The sequence below is a fragment of the Cyprinodon variegatus genome, unplaced genomic scaffold (assembly GCF_000732505.1).
Source record: "Cyprinodon variegatus isolate N-32 unplaced genomic scaffold, C_variegatus-1.0 Scaffold14, whole genome shotgun sequence".
Lineage (NCBI taxonomy): Eukaryota > Metazoa > Chordata > Actinopteri > Cyprinodontiformes > Cyprinodontidae > Cyprinodon > Cyprinodon variegatus.
In genome coordinates this window covers 868,554-878,577 of record NW_015150467.1, presented here as the reverse complement: position 1 = coordinate 878,577, position 10,024 = coordinate 868,554, and the positions used below count along the sequence as shown (strand labels likewise).

The following is a 10,024-nucleotide window of genomic DNA, read 5'->3' as shown; positions in this document are numbered from 1 at the left end:
ATATATATATATATATATATATATATATATATATATATATATATATATATATATATATATATATATATATATATATATGCTATATGGAAACACTGGCTCTAAGTTTATTAGCCCTCTATAAAAAAAGACTACGTGGGTATAATAAGTATTCATCATTAAATGTTTATCCTGGACCACATATCACATAGTAGCATGAGGTGAGGAAGGGGCAGTGAACGCTCTCACCACGTGGAATTCACAGCTCACCGCTTCACTGTGCGGTTTAGGTTTTGTTACACTGATGATGTGATAGAAACACCATAAAGGGATCTTTCTATGGTAGACGTTTTTCTGTTGGAAAGAGTTGATTGAGTCATGAGGAACCAAGCAGGAACTGACATCCATCAGAGCAGTGCTCTTTAACCCCAAAATCCCACATCCTCCATCACCAGGGTTCTTTGGTGATATTTTAGTTTTGAGGGTTTTTTTTTTTTGTGTGTGCTGTGGGTGGTGGGTGGGGGGTAGGAATTGAAGAAAATTCACATACCTGCATCAGAGTTCCACCTGTGCAATCTGTAAATGGTTTTACATGCTTGCTACAAAACTAGAAGCAGTAGTGGAATTTTTAGATGCAATCCACTTCTTAAATCTATCTTTGCGCACCTCTAATTATTTAAGAAGTTCTGCAATCGCACTTTTTCTCTCACTCGCAACTTTGTGATTGGCTGCATATTTATTTTGCATCCCTTCACTGTAAATGCCTTTCCAAATTACTCTTTTAATTTTTTAACGACCTCTCCAGACATCGGTAATGAAAGCATATGATTTGGTCCATTCTTCTTTGAATCTTCTGTTCTCATCAGGTATATCTTACTTTTTTTCCCCCCTTTGGGATCCATGGTCCGAGACACACCCGCCGCTTTGTTTGCCTGGCACCGCGCTGCGCTGAAACGTGTGTAGCAGGCTATAATCACTGATATCTATGGCTATGATGCAAATTTTCATTAAAAGAAATGTTTATTGTTTAAATGTATTGATTATACAGATGTTAACAGCATGGGAGAACATGTCTCTGAACATTGCTGCAGTAATGTTTTCCTTTATTCTGACTAATCTGCCAGTTCCTGCTGCTGTAAAACATCCCCATAGCATGGTGCTATCCCCGTCATGCTTCACTGTGGGGATGGGGTTAGCCTGATGATGAGAAGTGCCTAGTTTCCTCCTAACATGATGCCTGGCATTTACACCAAAGAGTACAACCTTTGTCTCATCACAACAGGGGATTTTATTTTTCATTCTGTAGTCTAAGAGTCCTTCAAGTGTCTTTTGGCAAACTCCAGAATAACTGCCATGCTTCTTTTATAAAAGCAGGGGCTTTTGTCTGGCCATTCTGCTATCCAGGCCTTGGTGGTGGATGACTCCAGAGATGGTTTTCCTTCTGGAACATTCCTCTCCTTCCAGAGAGAAATGCTGGAGCTCTCAGAGAGAGACCCGAGGGTAACTGGTTAGTTCAAGATTCCTGTTATTTCCAAATGTCTTCCAGTCATCTGTGATCATTTGGTTCTTTTAAAAGCAACAGATTTTTTTTCCCTCTATCCCAACATTTGTGCCGATAGGCCTACATATTCCTGAACATCTGCAGACAAATCCTTTGACCTAATGCTTGGTGTTTACTCTCTGAACTTCAATGTCAGTTGTGTCATGAATAACCAGTGCAAGCAAATGTAAAGGCAGTTAAATTACATTAAATGTCATATATTTTTTATTTTATTTTTCAGAAATTTGTAAAAATATCAAAAAACATCTTTTTTTTTTACATAAACACAAGTGGGTATTGCATGCGTACTAATTGAAATAAGGCTGTACACATAACTAAATGACAAAGTGCAATATTTTGAATACTTTCTGGATGCAGTTAGTCACAACAAAGACTAAGAACTAAAATAGTTTTTTTTTATATATAACCCTAAAATCATTGTTGCAACCTCTTAACAAGGTTTATAAAAAGCAAAGCAATGAATGCTTCCAACCACTGTTCAAAGCTTTATAGCCCAAAAACAAAAACCATGCAGACATTTTGCAACATTCAAAATACCAATAGCCTTAATTGAGCATATAGAAAATATCTAAAACATGTGTAAGACTCCAGGCAAGGAAAAATTCATTAACTACAGAACAACAGAAATGATGGATGATTTCATGCTTTTGTGGAAAGTGAGACAGAGTGCTCTTTGAAATACTGAATTACTAAGTGCAGTGGCTCCATTAGAGCTAATGTGTCAAAAAAATCATGTAAAAAAAAACCCTTTTAAAGGAGGCCAGACATCCCATGTCTGCTCATTTTACTGCCAATGAGAGGGTATCCATTGGACCAAGAAAAGGTGATTTAAATTTTATTTTAAGGGAAAGAAACTGACCTTTTAAATCAGTTCTTTATACAAGCCTTAACCCAAAATCATTTAAATGAAAACCTATTTTTTAAATGTATCATTCAGCGGTTTTTAACAAGAGAAAATATCAGATCCTCAATAACAATACTGCCCCTATGCATTAACCTTTCATGTTTAAGAAAATTACCCTTGTTTGTTATCTAATACAAAATAAAAAAAATTGTTCTGAAACACAGATGACTTAAAGCATTTCCTCTCACAGATAAGTACATTTGTAGAGCTGAAGACAAGCATGCTGGCATCTAACACCTCCCCAGATGATCTGTCTATCTTTTATCTTTAAGCTCATCAATTCAAGGACACAGTGAGAAGTCCTTAAGAAATAAGGTGGAATTTTTTTTATTTAGAATAGATTAGCCTTACATACTGAATGTATGAAGCATAAAAGCATTTAAAACATATTGTATGTTAAAAAAAAAAGAGTGAAAAATACATTTATGGCAGCTTAAATCATTATAAATGAAGAATATTGATTTTTATTTCAGTTGAGAATTACTTTTCTTTTTTCCTTATGCTGTAAATATATAAACATATTGTGGTTGGAGAAATAAATTATGAACAAACTGAACTGCATACGGGAATTATATCCACACAATATGTTTGGTGAGAGATTCTGCCTTTGGCTAATGTCTGTGAAAAATCTGTAAAGGTTCATTTTTTAAAATCATTTTCTACATTTTAATTCTTATTTACAAAAAAAAAGGAAATGGGTATAAATAGATATAGGTATTCAAATAACAAAAGCAAGAAATGTAACACAATATCAAATAATATGTACGATGTCAAAAGTCATGGCAGTTTAGAACCTTGAGACAAGAGCAAGACTTTTCCCCAGTTTCAAGACAGCAAATCCAGATCCTCCGGGTTGCTAGTGATCCTTTAAGAATTAGATTTTGGGGTAAATAGCTTGCACTCAAATGCCATGTATAGTATGTTAAATACAACATCTTTGCACTGTGACTGAGAGCAGCGCATACAGTGTGATTCAGTGACTGAAATAAGGCCATTCTAATCCGTTACACAGCTCTGTTGGTGCTCTAATGATGCTGCTCTTCCTGTGGGCAGCTTTTTATTGTCACTGCCACTGTGCTAATTCTAATCCCATTTCAAGGTACGAATACACATGGGACAATTCACTCACAGGTTCAAATGCTAAGCCAGAGACATCAAATGTCTTCTTGGTTCAGGCCGGGGAAAAAGGGGCACATTTCTTGTTGTAATTAATGGAAACTGATTCAAATGATAATTTCTTAAAACAGCAGCAAGGACATCTGAGTTGAGTAGAAAAAAGACGTTTTGAGACAGATGCACAATGACTTCACTTCGATACAAATTAAGCAACCTCAGCATGTAATGTGTTCCAGGTCATTAAACACACCTCTGTGGATATTAGCTGCTGGGTGGTGTGTACTGGAACTAAGTCCTGATCCCCCCTTTCATGTTTTGCGTTTTATGGACTTGCAGGTTTCCTGATTAGAGCAGATGGATCACACTGACCTAATCTGCTATTATGCTTTCAAAGAGTACAGTGGAGTAATTTTATCACTTCAGGGAGTGCAGACTGTTAAGATGGACAATATCTCCATGAAAGACTAATCAATCACTTTTAGAGTGCATTACAGTCAGATGGAGCTTAGCCCTGTTGAAGGCTGCCCGATATAAATAGCAGATTGGCTTCCTTCATGGCTGTTTTTCAATTTCCATCAGTATTCGCTGCATGCGTCTCATGCACTCAACCACCTCATGAACACACATCTTCATTCAGGCTCGGAGTGATCTCAAAATGAAACTTGCATTTCTGCTGCACAATGGCGCGTCGTTCAAAAGACAAAAAAAACGCTTCGAGTGGTGCATTTAGAATTGACATTCGTGTGGTTGGGATCTCTTTACACATAATTATGCTTTGAATGTTTGTTGAGTTACAGTTAAGGAGGTAAAGGCTTTGATCAAAAGTGTTATTTGTGAGTGCACGAGTCGTCTAGGGAATTTGTGTGGAAAATGAAAGGGGGCTGGCCCAATCATTTTGAAGTGGCCTTTAATTACAGCAGACTGTTCCTCTTGTGCGAATCGCAAAGCATCAGATATTTGTAAATGCAGCATATTGTGGCGAAAAAAAAGGCAGCTTGAAACCTGTAGCTCTTAGAGCCCAAAATAAAATTTCATATTTCAAAACACTAACTAGAATGGAAATCTCCTGTAAAGCTTTGCTCTTCTTAAATGTGTCGCTTTAGGACCATAAAGTGTGCATATGCTATTAAAATTAGCCACTTTATTCATTGCTGCTTAACTTTTAATCATTTTACTATTATTACAGCAGAACATTTGGGAGTGTTTCGGTGTGATAAATTGATTGCAGCTTACATTTTCCTTTTTTTATGTGTAAAACATTTAGATCAAGCATAATTATAGGTGGAAATTCTTATGCTATGATTCCATGTAACTCACATCCTCCATTTTCAAATGAGGTATCTTTAACTGTAACCGTTGCCAATGATCCTGCTGCCAAATCAATCTGTTTTTAGAGGATTTGTCAAGTCCAGCAGAATTCCTTTTTGTAGTCACATGTTGTGAGGTATCCATGCAAGCAGTGGGGATCAATATTCACAAAGGAGGACACTGAGAGCATGCTGCAGATGTTGGTGTTATGATTACAAACAGGTTATCACTGGCTTTCTTCTGCTTTTCTGAGAGGCTTAACCATTGTGTCCCGTTCCTGCTTTTTTGTTTATGTTTCGCTCACTGTGGAAATATTTATATTTATTTTTTTCAGTCAGCTTGATGTCTCATATCTGTTGGCAAAGAGATTTTGTACAAAATGACAGCGAAGCAAGCCTTAAACGCGTGGGTGGGGAAGGTGTTTGTGTTTCTCGTTATCTAAACCAGAGTACCTGCACATTTTGTCAAAATGTACTGTCACGTACTGTACTGTCACAAGTGTTAAACTCTCATTCAATTTATAATTAATTCTTGAAGGAATAATTCAAAAGTTAACTATTATAGAAATAAAGTATTACATTGTTAAGATGAGGCTGCTCAGTGGGTAGCTCTGCTGCCTTATAGCAAGAAGGTTCAAGGTTCGATTCCCGGCCCGGGGTCTTTCTGCATGGAGTTTGCATGTTCTCTCTGAGCATGCATGGGTTTTTTCTGGGTACTCTGGCTTCCTCCCACAGTCCAAAAACATGACTGTTAGATTAATTGGCTTCTCTAAAGTCCCCTTAGGTGTGTGTGAATGGTTGTTTGTCCTGTTTGTCTCTGTGTTGCCCTGCGATGGGCGACCTGTTCAGGACAGGGTGTATCCCGCCTCTTGCCCGTAGACAGCTGGAGATAGGTACCAGCACCCCTTGCGACCCCACTTGGGATAATATGGAAAATGGATGGATGGATTATTAAGATGGATGGATAGAGGGAAGGAAGGAAGGAAAGTGGACAAATAACATAACTTGATTCACTGAGAGATGTGTGAACAAATGCTGTTTGGACCCCACTTTTTACAAAGCAACAGAAAGTACAGTCTCTTAATGTAAATATTTCTCTGTACTTTTTTTGTTTGTTTGTTTTCCTTCATACATATCCAGACATGAAAAACCTGCACATGAAATCTACAACTTTTCCATGCTGTGTGGGAATCCCATTCCTTCCAGATGTGTTGCATATCATTAGAACCTGAGCAAGAACCAGTGGACCAGATCGCGCCTGTAGAGGGAATAAATGTTATATTTGAAATGCAGATCCCCTCCCTCCTCCTCCTCCCTTCCTGTGTGTTGTTGCAGTATCATATTGTGTTGGACCATGAGCCACCAGCCCAACCCGGAGTATCACAGACACCCCACAGCATGCCTCTCCTCCTCTCTCTCTTCTTCTAAATTAATAAACCCATTGAAAACTCTCCACAGAACAACAAACCCCCCCTCAATGTGTTCGCTTTGAACGGAGCCCTAATGACATCACATTGCTGCAATGCTGCGCTGTCTGTGAGAGCTGTCAGTCGCTTCCTGCGATAACCAAGGAAGCGTCCTCTGGCCGATCCAGACATCATCATGGCGTGACGCGGATGCTCAGTAGAACGGACTCCCTACTTGTGCAGGTGGATGCCTGCATTATCAGACAGAGGCTGCTTATTTTTGTTTTCCTGGGATACAGAAAATAGTCCTGCCACATTCCCCCCACCCCCGGAGGAATCGAAGAAGAAGCGGACGGAGCAAGTCGTGTATGAAAACTAATTGCGCGCATGACTGCGCATACTATTGGAGGAGACTGCGTGCGTTTCTGTGTCTTTGCATGGGTGGGATTCCTCCATCGCCTCTGAGACATTGGGAACTTATGGAAAGCAATCGCTCCGGATATGAGCTGAAACAGGAGCGTTGGTTTGCAGGGCTGCGATCAGAAGCAGAACACTATAGTGTTTAAATAGAGTTTTCTTTAAGGCTCCGGTTTGACGCACACGGCTTTCTCTTTTTCAGGATAACTCGCTTCGAAAAGAGCTGCAGTTCTCCATCCGGACACCATCTCCTCTTTCTCTCGCTTTCTATCTTTACTGCAATACATAAGGGGTCTGAGGTTTATAGAGAATGTAACCCGCCTTGCTTTTTTTTTTTTTTTCTGGAATATTTGTATTATAAAACAATCCAGAGAGACTTTGCGCGACCAAGCATCTCCAGCTCTTCAACCTCGGACTATCCCGAGGTTTTTTTTTTTTTTTCATCTTTGGATTTCGCGGATTTCATCTTTGCATCTTCAGTCTTTAATACTCAATCGGGATCCTACTGGGATTTTAGGCGGGGTTTCTCATCCTAACAGGTAATCAAATACCCTAACTGTTTTATGTCGCTTCACAGCTTGCAGATGTATGTATAAATAAAAATATACACATAGAGAGAGATATATAGGCGCTTCTTTCTTCCCGTTTATTTTGCAGCACAATGCAACTTGATAGGAAGGTGATGTTGTTGTTAAAATGTTCGGAATACAGTCATTTGTAAGATCCAACTGCGAATTGGTGTGAAATTATCAAAGGAGAATGGTGTGTGACCAGTTAAAACATGTTCCCTGGCATCAAACCTTTGGCATCAGAACTATTAGTTCCACTTTTGGCAAGTCCTGGAATGTCAAATGGAGTTTTGCAGCTCTCACAGTTGTGTGGATGAAAGATCTATCTATCTATCTATCTATCTATCTATCTATCTATCTATCTATCTATCTATCTATCTATCTATCTATCTATCTATCTATCTATCTATCCTGATCTAATCTAATCTATGTAATCTATCTATCTAGAACTGTTTAACTGTCAATGCATGATGGGCCCAATGCAGCCCTATCAGATGGTGAACAGTGACCCATGAGCTACATTTCCAGACAGAGGTGCACATGGATGGTGGAAAATGGCCTGGGTGTGTCTATATCTGCAAGACAGCAAATGCATTACATTTTTTTAAATTAAAGATATACATTAGCAGACACATAAGTAGAAATGTGCTGCACCGGGAGTGATATTATTTTCCTTTTATTGCCCAGAGTGAACGGTCACATCGTAGATCTGCAGAGCCTGGACGATGACGATTAGTAAAACTTGTTAGAGCTAACTGGTGTGTGGCATACAGCCAGATTTGTGTAAAAGGCTCCAGTGTGATGTGTTTGTGCATCCTCAAAGTGAGTGAGAGGCATTTCAGAGTTGAAGATATCTGTCTAGATGACTTGGATGAACGGATACAGCAACAACACATGCAACAGTCTGGCATACCATTACGACCACTGACAGGAGAACAGCATAAATATTTTTTATTTCTTGTAGCATATATATAACAATATATCTTGTATTTTGATTGATTGAAATAGAAAATTGCAATATTTATTTAACAGTTTTACAAAGACTAAATTGCCACAGCTACATGTCTCAGTCAGAAACATGTAGATTTTGTGGGGTGTCGTGGTCATAGTGATCAACATCAGCAGTTGAAGGATGTGAGAGTGGACAACCAATAACAGGGTCCTTATTGCAAATGGGGAGCAAATGTCATCCCATGTACTCTGATCCATCTGATGAGCTACTGTCGCTCATGGTGTGCTGAGGACGTTGATGCTGGTTCGGACTGAAAGTGCTTTTGCAGTTATTTGCTTAAGGGGATGATCAGTCAGAGGGACCAGCTGAGCTCTGCTCACTGCAGAAAGCCCAGTTAATAGTCTCATTAGCATCAGACCTTAACTGGAGATCAATTGAATACCTGATTTTACACATAATATTTAGTTTTAATCCAACTGCATGGCTATGATCATTTGTTTTGTGTACCTGGAGATAAAATGTAACCAGGATGCACTGTGGGTTGAGGGCAAGCAGGTAATGTGATGATCTGTGTTACAAAACAAATGTTCATTTTCATGCTTGGACATGATTCACTATTTCTAAGTTATACTTGTTCCTAGTAAATCCCAAACAATTTCAGTTTTGTAATTGTCAAAATGTTCCTTAAAATAATCCCATATATTACTGATTCAGGTGTCTAGGGTAGTCTGCCTTAACAGTGTTAGAGCTACATTGGCATCCAAATGGGTTATCAACACAGTATAAGGCGGTTGGTCATAAAATTAAACATGAATGTTTTATACACCTCATGATAGTCATGTTATCAATGTTGAAAATGATAAGTAGTGTCTCTGAATGCAGCAGGAATTTCTTTATCTTTATTATTTGAGGAAAGCTGGTTGCTGTACAGACCAAGTATCCTATTTTTAGAATGTAATTCCCTCGAAGTATCTCTTTATTCCTCTTGGTTCCCAAACAGAAGCATCAAGAAGAAAAAAAGAATCCCTGAATGGAGGTTTAGAGGTTGTAAATTAAGATTGAGTTGAGGTTAGATGTCAGTATCTTCCTTTGAATTTAAGGGAACTTCCTTTAACTTTAGCTCTGCTATATTTGCACAATACCTTCCAAGACCCCATTGGACAGCTTCCTAGGTACCGGGCAGCTGTGTGGTTATATTGTAACAGACAGCAAGAGTTCCTGCAGTTTACAGGGCTGTGAAAAAAATACAAATCAACTTTATTTATTTTTTTACAAGTGATACAAGCCTGGTATACCACTGTTTTACCATACTTTTTATGATGGATACACAGGACATTGCTAAAAATATTTGTGTTGCACTGTATTGTTAAAAAAAGTGCTTTTGGTACGAGTTTAATCTAATTACACAGCATCAAAAAGGTTTTGACATAAAACAGAGGTTAATGAGTTTTCCCTCAAAGGAAGGTTGATACCCTTGAGCCTTATTGGATTTGTAATTTGAATTAGCATCCTGAGCAGTGGGACTCTTATGTATTTATGTGTTTTTTTCTGGCTCTTTTAACCAGCTGTGTGATGCAGTAAGAGGTGATAATCATGTCTTTGGCTTGTCAGGTTGTTGCAGGATGTTACAGCAGAAGCTCAAAGCACTTGCTGTCATGTGTTTGTCTAATGAAATCAGACAGGATGGTCATTATCATCATCATACTTTATTGCAGACACTTCCATCTTCAGCACTGCTAACCCAGGCAGAAGAAAAAGATCTTACCTAATCAAAATAATTCATAAAAGCACTTACTAAGGCATGCCTGCAAGGAGA

The 10,024-nt window shown here is 38.5% G+C and overlaps 1 protein-coding gene across 1 annotated transcript in view; it reads left to right on the top strand.

The window, feature by feature from the left end:
- The first annotated feature begins 6,275 nt into the window (after positions 1-6,275).
- The window catches only part of lrfn1 (leucine rich repeat and fibronectin type III domain containing 1), a 188,743-nt gene continuing 184,994 nt past the window's right edge, over positions 6,276-10,024 (top strand). Inside the window, exon 1 of the mRNA XM_015382913.1 lies at positions 6,276-7,226. The gene's annotated coding sequence lies outside the window, so the exon portion shown is untranslated. The remainder of the gene's footprint in view (positions 7,227-10,024) is intronic.